The 21420-nt window shown below is 44.6% G+C and overlaps 1 protein-coding gene across 1 annotated transcript in view; it reads left to right on the forward strand.

Moving 5' to 3' along the window:
- Nucleotides 1-405: 405 nt before the first annotated feature.
- LOC144691647 (extracellular calcium-sensing receptor-like) overlaps nt 406-21420 on the forward strand; it is a 77231-nt gene continuing 56216 nt past the window's right edge. The window contains 1 exon segment of the mRNA XM_078559950.1: nt 406-672. The gene's annotated coding sequence lies outside the window, so the exon portion shown is untranslated.

Below are 21420 nucleotides of genomic sequence, written 5' to 3' on the forward strand. Positions count from 1 at the left end.
CAGTGGCTAAGGCAATGTTTGTTGTTTATGTTACACCTTATGGTAGTTTGTAATTTTCTGTAGCAACTAAATGAAGAAAACAGAGCTGTTAGTCTCTAACTGACAAGTGTTGCGATGCCCAAATACAGGGGAAATACAGTCCTGCAAAAACACGTATTGCCAAGTGTTATCTTATTTGAGTCAGTGCCTGGAGACAGTTAAGTAACTTTTGACTATTAAACCACAAATAGAAGCCACGCATTCCAGCTTGTTGAGTTGCTTCATAGTCCATCTGGCAGCAGAAAGAAATACAAAGAAATTTGGAAATGTTTGACGCAGGCTACTCTCCGCCTCCTTCAAAAGAATTGAAGTATAGCGTGGTGGTTTCCACACTGACTCATGGTCTGGCTTGGTGCAAGATAGATCTGTTTTTTTTCAAATAAAAGTCAATCTCTATGTTTAGTTTTCTCTATTATAAAAACTTGTGGATTATCTGACGCCCCTATCATACTAAGTTCCTCACTCTGTCCAAACTGTCTCCTTAGCATCACAATGATTTCTTGACCAGTAAATTTTCAGAAACAAAAGGTTGTTGTGCAGGGTGAATCTACTACCCAATACTTTGAACTAGTGGTTTGTGTGTCTGATCTACCATTATGAGATGAATCTCCTCTGGAATCAGTGTACAGAAAGGTAAGTTATCTTATCCACCTTGTTTCTATGACAGGAGGAGACCCACAAGCCAAAAGTTGTTTCAATTTGTTCTATTTTTCTGATGTTCTTGAATTCAATTTTCTTTTGAAAAGTTTCTGATGCTTTGTGCTTGATTGGATATCCTTTGCTCTTCATCCACCAGTTCTTTTGGGAATGTGAGCAATATCAGCTTTCATAATTTTCCCTTTTTATCGAATATACATTGAATTTTAAATGGATATATTCTGTATTAGCAATTATAGCTATTATCTTCTGAAGACTAAGTATAATTTGTTAATATACAGAGTGGTCACAGAGTGCCCATGAGAAAAATGAAGCAAAAATAGAGTGCAAGAGTCTGGAATTAGCAACAAACTAAAAAGTAAATGTAAATAATGTAAATATGAATAATCTTGACTAAGTTATGACAGAGCAGCTCGTGTGTCTTTTCTCTAGTATGTGGGAGTTTGTGAACAATGAGACCATTCAGAGCGAATGTGTCTGCATTAGATGTCTCTGTGTTGCAAGTATAATAATTTTCTCAAAACTTTTCTGGTTTATTGTGAAGTAGGTTTATGGGGGTAAGTATAGTTGGGTCTGTCTGTGATTTAATTACATTTGGAGTCAAGTAGACTGCAAGCTTGAAATCATCAAAAGAAACTATGTGCTTGACATGCTAATGAGTAAACATGGATGCTGGCTTAGCTTGTAAAGTGTGAAGGGAATTTGCATTTTTAGATAAATTAAGAGATTTGGGCCAGGATATTGAGGTCGGCGAGCGGGGGACAGGGCCTGCTTGTCGGGCGGAACTCCCAATGTCACCCCGCGTCATTTCAATTTTCAGGTCAGCGGGGATGCAGCCAAATCAGCTGTGTGCCTGCCAACCTGTCAATGGCCTATTGAGGCCATTTAAAAACTAATTCAACTAGTTAATGGACCAACCAACTTTAAGATCGGCAGACAGGCCGGGAGCCCTGCCGGGCTTCAGAAAAAACATGAAACCTCATCCATGGGCAGGATGAGGTTTCATCTAGGTTTTTAAAAACTTAATAAAAGTTTGATTAAAAGTGATGGACATGTCCCATGTGACAGTGTCACATGAGGGGCATGTCAGGGAAATTTTATTTCTCCACATTTACCATTTTTAAATTTGGCGCCGATCTCCCTGAGGCAACATTTAGCCTCAAGGAGATGAGCGCGCTCTTTCATGCGCATGTGTGAAAGAGCGCACTCTTGGCTGAGGGAATTCCCTCCGCCTGCACAGGGAGCACATAGCGCTCCCTAGTGGACGTCACGCTGGGCGGGCCTTAATTGGCCCGCCCTCGTAAAATGGAGGTGCGCCCCCAATTGGGGGAGTCAATCGGAGGCACGCCTGCACGTGCCCGCTCCTGAACTTCCCCCCTGATTGGGGGAAAATTCTGCCCTCGGTTTTCAAAGGGATCTTAATCTGTTTACAACTAGCTAGATAAGCAAGGTGAAGGAGTATGTTTATTTTTTAAAGGTTGCTGACAATGTTGGCAACATGAAAGTTTGTATATTATGAGGAAGATACAGTTTGAAAGGCATAAGTTACAATTGAATTTACATATTAAAAAGAGAGAAACATATATAAAGGAGAATGAAAGGCAATGTGGGAGAAGGCCATGTAAAATCTAACACAAGTGTGGGAAATAGCCTTAATGAAGCCTCCAACCATTTGTGCATAAATCTGCTATGTAATGAAACTGAAGTTGGAGACACCCATTTGGAATTCCACTGTCAATTGGGTACTGTGTTAACTTGCTGGTTCTGTTTTAAACCTAAAATCTATTTTAGACTGTTGCCTTAAAGGGGGTGTAACTGGGACTCAGGTTAATTAGGAATTTTAGGAGTTATAGTAGTAAGTAATTGTAGTCTTATGTATGTGCTTGAAATCTTTTATTTTGTTAATAAATATTTTAATTTAATTTTTAAAATCTCTAAAGGTCTTGGTGGACTTATTACTTCTGAATTCAGTGCACACATCTTCACATAATAAATACAAATTGCAAAACCGTTGTGATAGCGTGACCAAGTTTCCCTTGTGGATTTGGTCCACCTGGCATACATCATCTGCCACATTATAACATCTCTGTCTCAAATCTCTGTGGCTCAAGGTCATTGAGTCATTTTGGCCTTTATTACAAGGGGATTAGAGTACAAGAATATAGACACCATGCTACAATTGTATAGGGTTTTGGTGAAACCACATCTGGACTACTGTGTGTAGTTTTGGTCTTTACATTTAAGAGAGGATACACTTGCATTGGAGGTGGCACTGTGAAGGTTCACTAGACTGGTCCCTGGGATGAGTGGGTTGTCCTTTGATTAGAGGTGAAGTAAATTGGGCTTTTATTCTCTGGAGTTTAAAAGAATGAGAGGCGATCTCATTGAAACCTACACAATTCTGAGGGCACCCAATAGGGTGGATGCTGAGAGATTGTTTCTGCCACTTGGGGAGTCTAAAACATGGGGGAGACAGCCTCAGGATAAGGGGCCAATCATTTAGCACTTCACTCAAGGGGTTGTGAATCTTTGGAATTCTCTACCCCAGAGGGTTGAGGATGTTCCATCGTTGAATACATTTAAGGCTGGGATAGACAGACTTTTGGTCTCTTAAGGAATTAAGTGGTATGGGGAGCGGGCGGGAAAATGGAGTTGAAGCCCAAGATCAGCCATGATCATATCAAATGGCAGAGCAGGCTCGACGGGCCTTATGGTCTACTCCTACTTCTATTTCTTGTGTTCTGATGAGGTGGAGGGTGAGTCAAAGACACTCTGACACATAAGGGAGGTAAAGCAGAGTCTGAACATTTTGCTCCAGGCTTCAGTCACACCTCACAGAGAGGTTCAGGTTCAGAAGAGGGGTCATGTGACCATTAGTGTGCAGAGTAAGAAAAGTCAGGTGAGGTAGAAAACAGTGATCATCAGCAATTGATGCTGTTCATAGTGCAATGTACATGCTACCTGTGAGAATAAGGTTAAAGAGGAAGGACAGCCAAAAGGTGGATCATGGCATCTTGGAGCAGGAGGCTGTCAAAGTGGCGAAAAGGAGGAGGAACAGGAAGAGGGGAAATATAAGCCAGAATATTGCCATCGGCATGCGGGGGCATGCGTCTCGACATCATCGTGCATCATTTAGATATTTCGTTCGGAGGGCCCGCGCCGGAGGCAGCTGCCCACCCACCGAACTGTCAAAGGCCTATTAAGGCCATTAGGAAAGTAATTTAGATAATTAACAGCGCTGCCCATCCAACCCAAGCGGCCTTCGCGTTTTTCAGGAATCCTCATCCATGGTTGGGATGAGGATTCCTGAAGGTTTAATAAAATCAATAGATAAATTTTGATAGATTGACAAACATGTCCCAGCTCATGTGACACTATCACATGAAGGGGCATGTATAAATAATTTTTCTCTTTCTTAATTAAAAAATTTCAATATGTACTTAATCTCCCTGAGGCAGCTCCGTGCCTCAAGGAGGTTGCTGCGCTCTCTCATGTGCATGTGCAAAAGAGCTCAGGCCCCGACTCTCCCTCCTCCCACCGTCCACACAGGTAGCGCTGAGTGCTACGGAACGCGTTTTACACTGGGTGGGCCTTAATTGGCCCGCCCGCGTAAAATGGCAGCACGCAGCAGATCGCAGGCAGTGATCGGCTCTGCGCCTGCCCCCACCCGCTCCCACCTGGCCCACCCGACATAGGTAGGTTTCTGGCCATGATGTGGTAGTTGTAGGGGATTCAATAATGGGGGAAATAGATAGCATCCTTTGTAACCAGGATTGGGAGGCCCAGATGGTATGCTGCCTACCTGGCACCAGGGTGAGGGACATTTGAAATTGGCTAGAAAGCATATTGGAGAGAGAGGGGAGGATCCATTTGGACCTTCCATAGGGAAGGGTAAGCAAGAGTTCCAGTTTAGAAAGTATCAGGCTAAATTAAAGAGCCGGACCTCAAGTGTTATAATCTCTGGATTATTACCCAAGCCATGTGCAAATTGGTATCGGGTTAAGCAGAGTAGGGAGGCGAATGCATGGCTGAAGTCGAGGTGTGGGAAAGAGGGTTTCCATTTCTTGGGATACTTTAGACACAACAGGTAAAGGGAAAACTAAAAGATGTTTAGTAATTAAACAAGGCGAGAGAAATAAGAAACCTGTGAGTAAAACGTTACAACAGAAGCACAGGTTAAAGTGTGTTGTCAAAATGAGTGTTCTTTATACAAATGCACGGAGGACAGGGTACAAATTGAATGGATGTCAGGTGCAAATTCAACCTGGAGGGTCTGGCATGGTAGCCTTTACTGAGGCATGGCTGCAAGATGGTCAGAGCTGGGAACTAAATATACCAAGTGATAAGGCCTAAAGAAAAGATAGAGAAAATAGTTTAGGGGAGAAATAGCCTTAGCAATTAAGAATGAAATCACTTCAGTGATGAGAGAAGATATTATGAAAGTTAAGCAGACAAGCTTTTATGGGTAGAATTAAGGAATTTATAATTGTAGTTGTGCATAGGCCCCCAGGTAGCAGCTGTGAAATGATAGATTATGTAAATGTGGAGATTAAACAAACATATAGCAAAGCAGAGAGGTTTTAATCAGGGATTTTAATTTTCATATAGACTGGGATAAGGAGACTATCCCATATCAGAGAGGTAATGAATTTCTTGCGAGTATCCAGGATAGCTTTCTGTAGCAATATGCCTTAGAACCAAGAGAGCAGGCTTTATTAGGTCAAGTAATGAGTAATGTGCCAGATTTAGTTAACACCCTAATGATGCATGAACATTTATCTAATAATGATCAGATCGAGTTCAACGTAATTTTTGAAATGGAGAAATGTGATACAGCGAGTATTTTAGAGTTAGGTAAGACTGACTTGAATGACAGAGACTGCCCATGGTAAGTTGTAAGTTTGTTAATTGGTAAAATGACAGAAGATTAGTGGAAGTGTTCAAAAAAGAATATAATTGATACAAAATCAGTTTATACTCTTAAAAGGCAAGAGCCCTACTAGCCAAAAAAGGCAGTCCTGGATAACTAAAGAGGTAAAAGACAACGTAAAATTAAAAAAAGAAACATACAAAGTGCAAAAAAGGGCACAGATCCTGGTGAATGCCAAAATATAAAGAACAGCAAAGGGTGACCAATTAGATAGTAAGTAAGAAAAAAAGACTTGCATTTATATAGTACTTTTCATGACCACTGGATGTCTCAAAGTGCTTCATAGCCAATGGGCTGAACCTTCAGCTCGGCGAGCAGGGGTGGGGCCTGCTCACTGAGGTGTAAAATGACATGTGGTGACGTTGGGTGTGCGTCCCGATGTCACGGCGCGTCATTCAGACTTTCAGTTCGGCGAATGCGCACCCGACTCGGCTGCGCGCCCACCGAACTGTCAAAGGCTTATTAAGGCCATTTAACTGTCAATTAAAATAATTAATGGAGCTGCCCGTCCAACCTTGAAGTTGGCAGGCAGGCAAAGAGCCCAGGCAGTGGGATGAGGTTTCATGAATGATTTTAAATTTTCACAAAAATTTTTATCGAAATTAATGCACATGTCCCAGCTCATGTGACAGTTTCACATGAGGGGACATGTCCGAATATTTTTTAAAAATCTTTTTTTCAGTTTTTCACACTCAAATTAATCTCCCTGAGGCAGTCCTGTGCCTCAGGGAGATTTCTGCGCTCTTTCACGCGCACCCACAACTTAGGCAACCCCCTCTGCCCTCACAGAAAGCGCACAGCGCATCCGGGTGCGCGTCATGCTGGGCGGGCCTTAATTGGCCCGCCCACGTAAAATGGAGGCGCAGACCTGATCGGGGGTGCTGATCGGGTCCGCCCGCCCGACAGGCAGAAAATCCTGCCCATGGGATCTTTTACATCCACCCAAGCTGGCAGATGGGGCCTTGGTTTAACACCCTAGCTAAAAGTCAGCACTGGAATGTCACCCTTGATTTAGGTGCTCAAGCCCTTGAGTGGGACTTGAACTGTCTGACTCCAAGCTGTGCTACCAACTGAGCTACATCTGACACAGAGCTCCAAATAGGGAACATGAAAAGAAACTTGCAAGGAATATCAAAATCAACACAAAAACTTTTACAATTAAAGTGATCAGGAGCTTTGTGGACCCCTTAAAAACTGAAATGTGTGCTATCGTTAGTGAAAGTAGGGAAATGGAGGATATGTTGAATAATTACTTGCATCAGTATTTACGGTAGAGGAAGGAGTCAGCGTGCCAGGCACTCTGAAGAAACTAGTATTGCATCAGGGTCAAGGACTCACCAAAGTTAAGGTAAGAAAAATAAAAGCGATGGAAAAGTAATGGCTTTAAAAAGTGTGACCAATACCCAGGACCAGATAGTTTCCATCAGAGAGAACTAAAGGAAGTATGTGAGAACATTGCAAATGTCCTAACTATAATGTTCTAAAGTTTGCTCATTTCAGGGACTGTTCCTTTAGATTGGAAATTGTGCATGTCACTCTGCTATTTAAGAAAGGTGAGAGAGGGAAACCAGGGAATTATAGATCAGTTAGCCTAACATCTGTTGTCGGGAAATTGCTCTAGTCTATAATTAAGGATGGGGTGACTGAACATCCTGAAACTTTCAACTGATCAGAGAGAGCCAGTATTGTCCATCTTGTAAAGGATAGGTTATGTCTGATGAATCTGATTGAATTTTTTGAAGAGGTGACTATAATAGTGGAAAGGGGAATGTCTGTGAATTGTTATTTATATGAACTTCCAGAGGGTATTTGATAAAATCGCTCACCAGAGACTGCAGCCTAAAATTAAAGTTCTTAGAATTGAAAGCTAATTATTGACCTGGTTAGATAATTGGCTGAGCAACAGGAGACAGAAAGTAGGGGTAACAGGCAGTTACTCTAATTGGTAGAATGTGACTAGTGGGACTTGATTTTCTGCCCCGCCAGACTAGGAACAATGGTGAGTGGGCGAGAAAAATAGCACCACCAGCCTCCCTCTCTCTCCCAGGGCAATTTCCCAGAGGCCGGATGAGAGCAGCAGGGCTGCTGTGGGTATCTGATTAAACTAATTAATGGTCTTTAATACATGGCTGGGACTTTCCAGTCAGCCACCAGGGTCCCAGGAGCCTATTTAGCTTGCCCTCTGTCCGTTAATTGGCTGCTTCCAGGAAAATCACATTGAGTATTTTCCACACAGTACATGCTGCTGACCCCTAGTTAAGACTGATAGTGGGGTTCAGAAGCCCACAGGAAAAATCCTGCTCTTTGTGTCCTGCAAGGAGTGCCTAATTGGGGCCTCAACTATTCCCCTTGTTTATTGATGACCTAGATAATGGGAAAAAGCCAAATACCCATATTTGGTGATTACACAAATACAGGCAACATTGTAAGTTGTGTAGATGGAATGTAACAATACAAAGGGATATTGATAGGTTAAGTGAATGTTGGGCAAAACTTTGACAAATGCATTTCAATACAGGCAAATGTGAGGTCATCAACTTCAGACCCAAAAAGGATAGAACAGGTACTTAATAAATGTTGAAAAGCTTGAAACAGTGGAGACCCAAATAGACTTGGGGTTCCAGCTACACAGATCATTAAAATGTCATAAACAGGTGCAAAAAATAATCAAAAAATCTAATGGAATACTGGCCTTTATATCATGAGGACTAGAAAGCAAGAGGTTAGTAGTCATGCTTCAGCTATACAAAGTCCTAGTTAGACAAGACCTGGAGAATTATGAGCAGATCTGGGTTTCACACCTTTGGAAGGACACAATGGTCTAGGAGGGAGCGCAGTCGATTTACCAGAATGATGCCTGTGCTCCAAGAGTCAAATTGCAAGAAGTGAATACTCAAATTAGGATTGTAACCACTGGAATTTGAAGATTAAGGGGAGGTTTCAAAAAAGTTTTTAAGATATTAAGGGGAACAGTTAAGGTAGAAACTATTTCTGCTGCTTGGGGAATTTTGAACTCGAGGGCATAATCTAAAGATTAGAGCCAAACCTTTCAGGAATGGAATTAGGAAACGATTCTACACACAAAGGGTGATAGAAGTTTGGAATTATTTTCTGCAAATGGCAATTGATGTTAGATCAATTGTTAATTTTAAATCTGAGATTGATGGATTTTTGTTATTTTTGGATATGGCAGAAGACGGGTATATGGAGTTAGGTCACAGATCAGCCATGATCTCACTGAATGGCAGAACAGGTTCAAGGGGCTAATTGGCCTGCTCCTGTTCCTATGGACTGGTCTATCTCTGTGCTTTTGATCCTTAGTGGTGAGACAGGAAGTAAAATTACTCGCCTCAGGCCTTGAGCTGTCCCATTTAAAAAGGAAAGAAAAACGATGACCTGCCTGGGAATATAGACGAGAAACAGAAAATTGTACAAATGCACAGTAGGCCATTCAACAGCTAAAAGTATAGGTGATGATCTCTAAAGTCAGTTTTTATTGGAATCAAACTAAAATAGAAGAAAATGGACAAACTCAAAAGCATGGATAAATTTAGAGAAAATTGTTTGAAAAAGTTATTATTTATTTAGAATATTGCTACAAAAAAGGCAGGAACTTAAAATGTTGCTTTATTGAGGAAGACAATGTTTGAAATTCTGAAGCAGTTGTGAGGCACAGTAAAAATACATCAGACAAAATGATTCTTCATGTTTCCTTTGTAAAAAAGATAACAGCACTCTACAGCTTGGATCATGGATTAAAGTACAATAAAATTAACCACTTGGCCTAACAAAAAAATCGACATTCTCTATTTCTTTTGCACTCAAAGTCAACCCCACACTTTAATGCCCCATACAGATGGGTGTTTTGGGTATGATCTTTCAGCAAAATTGGCCAGAAGGTCAAGCAAAGAAAAATCCTAGGCCCAGATTTTTGCTCCTGGGCTGGGTGCATAAAGTCGGGAGAATGTCCTTCAAAAATAGCCACCTGTAGGTTGGATTTTTGTTCCGGTGAGGGGGGACAGGCTGGATTGGACGTTGGGCCCACCACCCCTGGAACCAGTGCGGAGGCTGACGGGTGCAGAGGCGGGCTGGACGGAAAGCCTGCCTCTGTGTTCCAGCACTGTGTTTAAATAAATAATAATAAAAAATAATAAAACAATAAACAGCCCTTCAGCTCTCACCCCTCATCCCCCACACACTCCCCATGCCCCACCCATGTCAATCTATGCTAACCCATGCCCACCCACCCTTCATGGCCTCTTATACTCTCATACCAATCCATGCCCTTCTACACACCACCCATGGTCCCTCGTACCCATATGCCAACTTAGTGCCAACTCATCCCAATCCACGCCCCCCCAATCACCATCCTTTATCATTGCCCCCATCCATTCCAGCTCACCCTGTATCCTTGGACAATTCCTTGACAGCTTTGATAGTTCCTTGACAGTTAATTGACAGCTGGACAGTTATTTGACAGCTGGACAATTTTTTGACAGCTGGACAGTTCCAATGTGCACAATTATGTTCATTTTAAACAATCACAAAGGGTGCCTTACCTCTCCCATAGGTGTCCCAGGACCCTATCCAAAAGGGTACCCTGGCTATCCAAATGAATCCACCTTTTATATGTTCCAGTGTGCACCCTCTGGGTTTCACATTGTTGGTCTACCAAAATCTCACTTCAGTGGAGGCAGCTGGTGATCTAAATGGCCAGCTGCCTTTGCAAACCACGCATGTGCAATCCCGGCCCAACTGCAGTCCTGGCCCCACAAAGATGGGAAATGTCAAGTTCGGGGGCGGGATTTAGAATCGTCATGACAAAAATCTGGCCCTAATCTATCTTTCTCTTTCAGATCCTGACTGATTAGAAGCTCCTGCTTGTATTTTAGATTTCTTGTTATCTGTTGCTGCAGGCAGAATTCTATAAAATACAAATTCAGCTTTTTCTTCTCCATCCTCAGTGCAAATGAGCCAAAATTCACTTCACTGTATTGATAAACTTTTCAATTGAATATTCAGCTATTCAAGGACTCAGGTATTGGGTATTTACAGGTTTGGATGATGATACCAGACTGACGTGATAAAAAAAGTAATATATGTCATATGTGATAAGGAGAATGGGCTCTAATTTAACAGTCACCAGTCAGGGAAATTTTATAAATGGGACACGTATTTGACCTTCTGACCTGCACAGCGCCATTTAATAGTATTTCGAAAAGTCATTTTTCATGCCCTTGTAACTCAGTGAATAATTGACAAATTCACCTGGAAAATGGTAAACTTCTGTGAAATGGACTTCAATATTGCATTAGAGCTTATTTTCTCCTACAGTATTTAATGCCCAAATAACTAATTATAAATCATACAACATTTAAAAGCAAGGCCTGTACTGGGCACTAATTTCAATTGAAAAAAAAACTAATATATGTTATCCCTGGATCCAGCCCAAAACTCTAAAAAATCAACTCTGAAATATATTTATCCTCTGTTCTCTACTTCCTCCCAACTCAAGTTGTCATCATAGAGAAAAAAATAACTACTCACTCACATGCATATTCTGTACCTACACTCCCTGCTCATGTTCATGCTGTATATGCATACACTGTACATTCACACCCTACATATATATGTTGTACATTTATACTTTGTACATGTGCACTCTGTACCTATACATTCTATATAATCACACCTAGAAGTTATATTTCTATACACTCACTGCATTTTTACAGCACCTGATATTATTTTTAAACTGCTCACATGTCCTTGTCCACATAGATTTCTATTTCAGACAAGCTTCCAATTAATTATTTAGTATAAACACAGACCTGTCTGTGATGGCTCGATTGCTAAGTACAGAGCCTGTGATTGGCTCTGAAACGCGATTTTACGCTGGCGGGCCAATTAAGGCGCACCCAGTGTAAGACACGGCTGAGGAATGAGCGAGAAGGGGCAGGCAGGGGTGGGTGCTCAATGTCCGCTGGGTCCAATGGTGACCCAGCTGCCGATTCAAATGCGGCTGCAGCAGTCATTGGCAGGCTGCCAGCGAAGGACGTTGACCTCGTGATGGACAGTGTTGCGGGTGGACACGGCAGGTGGGAGGGCAGGTCGGCAGGGCATTCAGCCCCGCGTTTCTCTGGCGAGTGCCTCGCTGCCCTCCTGGAGGAGGTGGCAGCACGGCGAGAAATCCTTGTTCCCAGGGACAGGGGAGGAGGCCCCCCACACCCCCCCCACCCCCCACCCACCCCCTCTCCCCCCCCTCCCCCCGACCTCATCAAAAGGGCCTGGGAGGAGGTGGCATCCAGGGTCAGCTGCCACGATGTGGTGAGGCAGATATCAGTGGCTGATGATGGGCCTCTGGAGTCGTCTCTGAGGCAGCAGATGCTGGACATCCAGCAGGGTGTGTGGGAGGATCTGGCGGGGATACATGAGGGAATGCGTGCCATGGTCTCCGTTATGGAAGAGTCCTTGCGGAGCATGAGCAATGCAATGACCCGCATGGCCAAGCACACTGCCTCCTCCATGGAGAGAATGGCAACTCTCATGGAGAGGCTCCTCCAGGAGCTGAATCAAGGGTTCCTGGGGATGCGCTCGGACCTGCAAGCCCTTACATCGGCAATAACCTCAGGTGGTCACTGTCAGTGACTAGTATCCCAGCTAGGTGCCCGTCCATCAAGGGTGAACAGGGAGGGCCAAAGTGACCTCACATTGGCGCATGAGCTGCCTGTCGTCTCTGCAGGCTTCTCTCAGGGCGCTCCAGATGATGGCAGCAGCTCCTCCACCCCTCTGCCAGTGACTGTGGCAATCGATGAGGCTGCGACGACTGGGGAGATGCTAGCTGTGGAACTGGCTGCTTCCTCCCAGGCGGGGCCAGCACAGGCTCCATGGCCTAGAGGATGCCAACCAAGGTCATCAAGGCCAACAGGACAGTGGAGTGAGCAGGCTGTCTCAGATGCCACTCCCAGCGAGGGGGGAGCACTTAGATGTAGCACCCAGAAGCGCAAACCTAAAGCACTTTAATCACAACATGGCTTGATCACGGGTGATATTTGTTTCCCCCACTTTTACGTTAATTGTTCATTTGCGTGATGAATAACACCTCTCAACTTAATTTGTATAATGTATGCCAGGCACCATATCATTAAATGTGTTTTTGTACAACAAGCCTCTGGGTGCTTTATTCGTTCTGCAGGTGCAGGGTAACCCATGATGTTATGATTGATTTGTTTCTCATTGAACTTTATTGAAATGGCACATAGTGCATGTTGTTCAGCAAGCAAATGTTCCCGTCAGGGGTCGAGTTTGGAGCCTGTAGCCCTGGCATGTGGTAGTGATTCTTATTTGGTAGGCTAGCTGAAGGACCTACCTCCCTGGAGGTTGCCCCGGTCAGCGTCAATGCCCTCAGTGCTTTCCTCACTGTGCTCGTCCTCGGACTCACTACTGGGCTCATCATCTGTTGCCTGTGCAGCTGTATCTTCTTCCTCCACTGTGTCGCCCCTTTCCAGCGTTAGATTGTGGAGAGTGCAGCATGCAAACACTATCAGTGACACCTGATCTGGTGGGTACTGGAGTGCGCCCCCTGAATGGTCCAGGCATCAGAAACACATCTTGAGAAGACCTATGGCTCTCTCTACCACAGCCCTTGTGGACCCATAGCTCCTGTTGTACCGCTGCTCAGCCTCTGTTCTTGAGTGCCAGAGAGGTGTCATGAGCTACCTTTTGAGGGGATTGCCCTTGTCACCCAGCAGCCACCCATCCAGCCGGGCTGGAGCACTGAAGATCCTCGGCACCTGGGAGTGTGTCAGGATGTAAGCGTCATGGGAGCTGCCAGCGTACCTTGCACAGACTTGCAGAATCTGCACGTTCATGCAGTGGAATCTCTTCCTGTTGACGAAGGCACCGGGCTCACCCACTGGCGCCTTGATGGCCACATGTGTGCAGTCGATTACACCCTGGATGTGGGGGATACCAGCAATCGCTGCAAAGCCTCTGGCTCACTCTGCCTGGCTGGCCTCGTCCGTACAGTAATGAATGAAAGTAAATGCACGCCTGAACAGAGTATCTGTTACCAGTTTGACACAACTATGGACAGATGATTGGGAGACTCCACAAAGATCCTCCACTGATCCCTGGAAAGAGCCAGAGGCATAGAAGTTGAGGGCCACAGTGACCTTCACTGCCACTTGCATGGAGTGTCCACCCACATAGTCGGTGCTGATCTCAGGGCCAATCCTCTGACAAATGAAGGTCACTGTCTCCCTGGGGAGGCGGAGCCTCCTTCGGCATTGCATCTTGGACATATTGAGGTAGCTGCATCACCGTCTGTAAACCATGACAGCAGGATAGTGACGTCTTCTGCCTTGGGCTTCCTGATGGCCTTGCGCCCTTGTGCCTGCACCTCTCCCACAGGTCGCTCCGCTGGAGATTAAATATGGACGCCTGGCCTCCTCTCCCTTCTTCCTCCTCAGAGGAGGTGCCTCCAGCGGAGACCACAATCCCCATTACCAGGGTAAGGGAAGGCTCTCTAATACCTGGAAGGCCCCAAGTGGTATGAATCCCCCAGGGGCCTGGAAAACAACACTGAAGCCTCTTAACCTCCTACCTCCCCCTGGACCATGACCCCACCACTGAACATCAAGCCATTGTTTCCAGAACTGTTACCGACCTCATCTCCTCTGGAGATCTTCCTTCCACAGCTTCCAACCTCATAGTCTCCCAACCTCGGACGGCCCGCTTCTACCTCCTACCCAAAATCCACAAACAGGACTGTCCCGGCAGACCGATCGTGTCAGCCTGTTCCTGCCCCACGGAACTCATTTCTTGCTATCTTGACTCCATTCTCTCTCCCCTTGTCCAGTCCCTTCCCACCTACATCCGTGATTCCTCTGACACCCTACATCACATCAACAATTTCCAGTTCCCTGGCCCCAACTGCCTCCTCTTCACCATGGACGTCCAATCCCTCTACACCTCCATCCCCCACCGGGATGGTCTGATGGCTCTCCATTTCTTCCTTGAGCAGAGGCCCGAACAATCCCCATCCACCACTACTCTCTTCCATCTGGCTGAACTTGTTCTCACACTGAACAATTTCTCCTTAAACTCCTCTCACTTCCTCCAAATAAAAGGTGTGGCTATGGGTACCCGCATGGGCCCCAGTTATGCCTGTCTCTTTATGGGGTATGTGGAACATTCCTTGTTCCAGTCCTACTCCGGCCCCCTCCCACAACTTTTTCTCCAGTACATCGATGATTGCTTCGGTGCTGCTTCATGCTCTCATCCGGACCTGGAAAAATTTATTAATTTTGCTTCCAATTTCCACCCCTCCATCACTTTCACATGGTCCATCTCTGACACGTCCCTTCCCTTCCTTGACCTCTCTATCTCAATTTCTGGTGAATATTCATTACAAGCCTACCGACTCCCACAGCTACCTCGACTACAGCTCCTCACACCCCGCTTCCTGTAAGGACTCCATCCCATTCTCTCAGTTCCTTCGCCTCCGTCGCATCTGTTCTAATGATGCCACTTTCAAAGACAGTTCCTCTGACATGTCTTCCTTCTTCCTTAACTGAGGTTTTCCACCCACGGTGGTTGACAGGGCCCTCAACCATGTCAGGACCATCTCCCGCGCATCCACCCTCACACCTTCCTCTCCCTCCCAGAACCATGATAGGGTCCCCCTTGTCTTCACTTATCACCCCACCAGCCTCCGCATTCAAAGGATCATCCACTGCCATTTCCACCAACTCCAGCATGATGCCACCACCAAACACATCTTCCCTCACCCCCCTGGCGGCATTCCGCAGGGATCGTTCCCTCCGTGACACCCTGGTCCACTCCTCCATCACCCCCTACACCTTAACCCCCTCCCACAGCACCTTCCCATGCAACCACAGAAGGTGCAACACCTGCTCCTTTACTTCCCCTCTCCTCACCGTCCAAGGGCCCAAATATTCCTTTCAAGTGAAGCAGCATTTCACTTGCACTTCCCTCAATTTAGTCTACTGTATTCGCTGCTCCCAAAGTGGTTTCCTCTACATTGGAGAGACCAAACGCAGACTGGGCGACCGCTTTGCGGAACACCTTCGGTCTGTCCACAAGCATGACCCAGACCTTCCTGTCGCTTGCCATTTCAACACTCCACCCTGCTCTCATGCCCACATGTCCATCCTTGGCCTGCTGCATTGTTTCAGTGAAGCTCAACGCAAACTGGAGGAACAGCACCTCATCTTCCAACTAGGCACTTTATAGCCTTCCGGACTGAATATTGAGTTCAACAATTTTAGATCATGAACTCTCTCCTCCAACCCCACCCCCTTTCCGACTCCCCCTTTTTTCCAATAATTTATATAGATTTTTCTTTTCCCACCTATTTCCATTATTTTTAAATGTATTTCCATCCATTGTTTTATCTCTGCCTTATAGCCTATTTCGATCCCTTCTCCCCACCCCACCCCCATTAGGGCTATCTGTACCTTTATTAGCACATTCCTTAGATAATATCACCACCTTCAACACCTCTTTGTCCTTTTGTCTGTGACATCTTTTGGCTATCTCCACCTATCACTGGCCCTCTATCCAGCTCTACCTGTCCCACCACCCCCTTAAACCAGCTTATATTTCACCTCTTTTCTATTTTTCCTTAGTTCTGTTGAAGAGTCATACAGACTCGAAACGTTAACTGTGTTCCTCTCCGCAGATGCTGTCAGACCTGCTGAGTTTTTACAGGTATTTTTGTTTTTGTACTGAAGCCTCTTATTTCTGTTAAAGCAGCTCTGAAGCGAAATGAAGATGCCCTGTTTACACAAGCAAGCAGCAGCAAGTTATAAGCTAAAGTATGAACTACTCACATTAACAAATCCACTCACCCCTCTTACCCCACCCGTGGATGAGCTTTTTGAAAATGTGGCCTGCCCACTTTGCCCGTGTGACAGCCTGAAAATTGCACGGGCTACATAAACTCCGAGATAATTGGCACCTCAAGGGCCTTAACTGGCCACTTAATTAATGGCGGGCGCACCCCTGTCTTTATCGCACGCCTGCCTAGCGAAATACTGCGAGGGTGCACGTTGATGCTGGCACGCTCGGCCGACGCCAACGCGCTTCATTTCGCACCCGCAGGCCGACCTAAAAATTCTGCCCTTGGTGTTTATTTGGTATCTGTGCTAATTTTGTAACATGGCCAATAGATGGCGCAGCCTGCACCAACAAAACGCTGTACCGGTGAAGAGGGAAATGGATGGGTAAATCCAGTGAATGCCAGCTGATCATGGGGTAAGAAAGAGGGCAGCTGTGATGTAGTCCAGACATCATAACCTTTAGAAGATGAGGAGAGATTAGAAATTGAAGACCTGAACAGCGAGGGGAAGCTGTAGGACAGAAAAACAGTTTGATTTTTAAAGCTGGTTTTCAAATTTCATTTTCCCCCAGGATCTTTAATGCAGTTTTATTCTAGCTTGCAGACATGACATTTACAGGAAGATAAATTAATACAATAGGTCTGTTGGCGTGGCTGAACTTACAGCAATCGCGCATTAATTTTTATAAACCACAGAATAAGGATGGTTTGTTGGCCGTGGGCACAAGAGATGGGGAAGGGGGCAGGTAAGAGAGACTGAACAGTTTTGATCCAATTGAATAGTGGAACAAGCTCAAGGGGCTGACCGGCCTATCACTGTTCATGGGTTCCGATGAATGCAGCACCAATGTTTCTGAGACTCTTTTAAGTTGGTTAGTTCTGTCATGTTTGGGGTTTAGGGGGAGGGGTGGAGGTGATGATGTGCTCCCATCCTCACAGAACCTGTTGCTATAATTTTACATGAGACATTTGTGGAAATGAAAATCAAATGCTTTCTGTAACAGCCAATTCAGCCCACAATGCCAACTTTAAAACTGAGCAGCAAGTTGAAAATGTATCTCGAGATGTCACCAGACTAAACTAACTTTATCAGAAGGATACGATATCCTTTGACTAAATTTCACCTCACCTAACACGACCAGTTCTGGTAAAGTACTTCTTCCAAAATTCAATGGTGTTCTGCAAACTGTAGCAGAAGTGAATCCCATATGACTGTGATGATATAAACAGAAAATGCTGGAGACACTCAACAGGACAAGCAGCATCTGTGGAGAGAAATAGAGTTGGAACTGAGGGGTCTTTGACTTGAAACATCAACACTGTTCCTCTCCAAAATGCCTTCTGAACTGTTGAGTATTTCCAGAATTTTCTGTTTTTATTTAAGGTTTCCAGCATCTGCAGTATTTTGCTTTTGTCACATATGACTGTGATTCCTCAATTCCAAAGATGACTTTTCTAATGAGAAGCATCAGCAGATTACAAATTCCTTTAATGTGAAAGCTCATCATTGCTAGCACAGGGGAAAAAAATGTTGTCAAAATGTTAACCACTCCTTGACAAAATTTACCACTTCATACTGAATTCATTACAATTAATGTCCCTTACAAACTTTTAACAATTCATAGTATTTTCATTCAAGCTTTATAGGAGAAGGAATGTGCAACAGGAACACTTTCATTTTAAATGTAGGAATTCTTGAAAGAAAAGTATAAAATATCTCCCTCACACATGCCTCAATATTGATCATGGGTTTTCCAACAATCAGAAGCATCCTCCTAATCATTGGGAGCAATTTTAACCATGCTTGTCTAGGAGAATGAGGGGCACTGACAATTAAAATGACTGAAGGGTGCTTAGTGCTGTCAGCGCACATCACCGGGCTGCTTTAACAGAGATTCAGGTGTTGGGACAGGTCTGGTGATATCCTGCAATCTGCCTCACTAGCAGCCTCCCACATCATGGCAGTATGCTGTCTCTTGCACAACTTCACCACGTAGAGAAGTCTGCATTTGGAAGAGGTAAATGCAGTCCACATCCGATGAGAAAGACCAGAGTGAAAGTGTGGAAGCAGCAGAAAAAGGAGGGCCACCCCAACACCTTGCAGCAAGAGATGAGCCAATTGCTCTGGTGACCTGTTCATTCCCCTATCCTGAAAACCTACACACTACCCCTCCACGTTAATGGCTCTTGTTAAAAAGCCTTCATCACTCCCTAATTCTGCATTGAAGAACATTAGGGGAGCAATTGTTTCCTGTCACACCCAGTTATTTGGATAAGAAATGCATATTGAAGGGATAAATTTCCATCTGCAGTCCCCCATGCCCAGTCACCCCCAGAGGTGAGCTGGCTGCTAATTTGGCAATTGGCGACTTCTGAGTGGCTGGATGTCCATTTAAAACTGTTGCTGCTGACTTTGTTAATCAGAGGCCTTAGCCTGTTTCGGGACTGATTCCAAATTTGGCCAAAGCTGGGTGGAGCATGGGTCAAGCTGCTCTCCTTAGTTTTATTGTGTCTACAGAGGCCTAACTGATGGTCCTTAAATGGAAGTCTAAAAGCTACCGATGAGGAAGAGGTAAGTCATTTTCTTACTTTCCTTAATGTGGACCCAGAAGAAGCAGTAATGTTCCTCCTGGTTCTATATCAATACTGCAGACCACTGCTGGTCTACACACACTCAGACCCCACAGTTAATCTCTACCATCCCCCTCCCTGCACCACCACCCCACCCACCCGGCACTTACAGGCAAGGTAGCTCCACATTTATGATTGATTTCTGGAAGGCCCCAGTTGGTGAGCTGCATGAGGATGCTCAACTGAAGTCCCTAGCTTGCTGATATTAAGTAGATAAACCCAGAGGCACAATTTGGAGTAAACCTGGTACCTCCATTTTATGGGTAGACTTTCTGGAGGCATTGCTGATTGCTTCCTATTTCCCAACAATGACCAAATTTCTCAGCCATTGAAAGCTTGAGCCAACTTCTTAAGCAATAACATATTGACAATGTAAACTCACAAGTTGCTATTAAATCACACTATAGCCCAAAGTGCCAACGATGATAACATGATAAATTTAACTCCCAGCACAATTGGCGCTGGGTCAAAATCCTGGAAGTCCCAGCAATGGGGGCTGCACCTACACCACATGGGCTGCAGCAGTTCAAGAAAGTGGCTCAGCACCACCTTCTGAAGGGCAATTAGGGATGGGCAATAATTGATGAACAAATAAAAAATATTTCTTAAATTAATTTCTACAACGACTGTCAACCCGCAGTGCCTTTTTTTTCGAAGAAAGTTTCCTAATTCTGCTCCTACAAGATGCTGCTATCATGACCTCAGCAAAGCTAGTAGAAGGCTGCTGTGGCTCAGGTTGGAACCCTGAAGATGCTCATGGCCAGCATCTTCTGGGTGTTCAAGCCTGCGAGTATTGGTTGTAGATGGCTGCACCCCAGCTGCTACCAGGACAATCTGGCCAAATTGATTTCCTGGCACCATAGCAGCTGTTGGTTGAGTGAGTAACAAAGGAACAGAGGCGTTGTCATTCTGGCAAGGAAGCACATACTGTTCCCATGACGCTACTGCCACTTCCCTGGGGCAGGGGTTCATTACTTCCACTGATCTGCAGGAGAGCACACGGTAGCAGATGAGTGATTCCTTGAAATCCCCATCTATTCGTTGAAGGAATGAATATGCAATTACAAATAAGCCCCGTATTCTAAAGTGTATATTGCAGAACCCAAACTTGTAATCTTTTACAGAAAGGTGAAATAATTTAGATTTATGTAGCAATGGAAACAGTATTGTACCTCCAGACAGCCTTTCTTGCTCAGTGTTGCTCATAATTCTTCAATCCGACGATGCAGCATTCTGCGTTCTACCCAGCTGCTCTGATTTACTCATTTCGATAAGAATATTTAGGAGCTGTTGCACCTGCCGTAGCTGACCTCTGCTTGGTACTATAGTTACCATCTTTGTTACTGAAGTTGCCGCACTCCACTGCATCCAACGTAACTCCCTGGAGTCGTTCTAGCTTTTAGAAATGGTAACGTTTCTGTTTTCTCAGTCTTGGAACCAATTACATGCAGTACAATGTACACATGGGAATGAGGTATAAAACAGCAACTTTTTTCAAGATTTCAATGACAGAATTGTCCATAAGGCCGTGACTGCAAACAATACCTGAACGATAATATTTCTTCTGGTTGGAGTATTTTTTAAATTCATGCTGGTTCTTAGATATGAACAGTCCTTGTATGTTACTCCATTAAAAACCAGTCTATATAATTGCAACACAATCAGCGAAATTATTTTATTTAGCAATATTTTTCTCTTGTGTAAAATGCAAGGAATGTGTAACTTTCTCCATGTGAACTATTTCTGTTGGATTATATTCTGGCTGCTTTGTTTATCAAGGAAAACATAAGCTATTTTTTTTCTTTACTATTGATTAAGGAACATAAGAAATAGGAGCAGGATGAGGCCATTTGGCCCCTTGAACTTGCTCTACATTAATTGCCTCCGATTAAATCCTCCGGTTAATGCTTAAATCATAAGTTAATAGTTAAGTGAAACACCATGGGGTAGATTTTTCATCCATGTGATTTTTGGATGGCTGTTTGGCAATTATACTGGTGGCAAACAAATAATCTGGGTAGCCCACCGCATTTGTACTGACACAATGTTGGATGGTCCACCTGGCATCTAGGCTTGGATGAAGTTAGGTCGTGATTCTGTGAATGGTGTTTGGTCTTGGGAAGGCAAATCAGGTGTGACCGGAAAGCCAGGTGTATTGCGGCCAGGTTGTGATGATGTGGAGGGCCAGGTGTGGTGAGGGGATCAGGTATGTTGAAGGACCAGGTGTGGTGGGGGTAGGTGTGGTGGGGGTAGGTGTGTTGGGGGTAGGTGTGGTGAGGGACCATGTGTGGTGGCAGATGTT

The sequence above is a fragment of the Cetorhinus maximus genome, chromosome 16, assembly GCF_964194155.1.
Source record: "Cetorhinus maximus chromosome 16, sCetMax3.hap1.1, whole genome shotgun sequence".
NCBI lineage: Eukaryota > Metazoa > Chordata > Chondrichthyes > Lamniformes > Cetorhinidae > Cetorhinus > Cetorhinus maximus.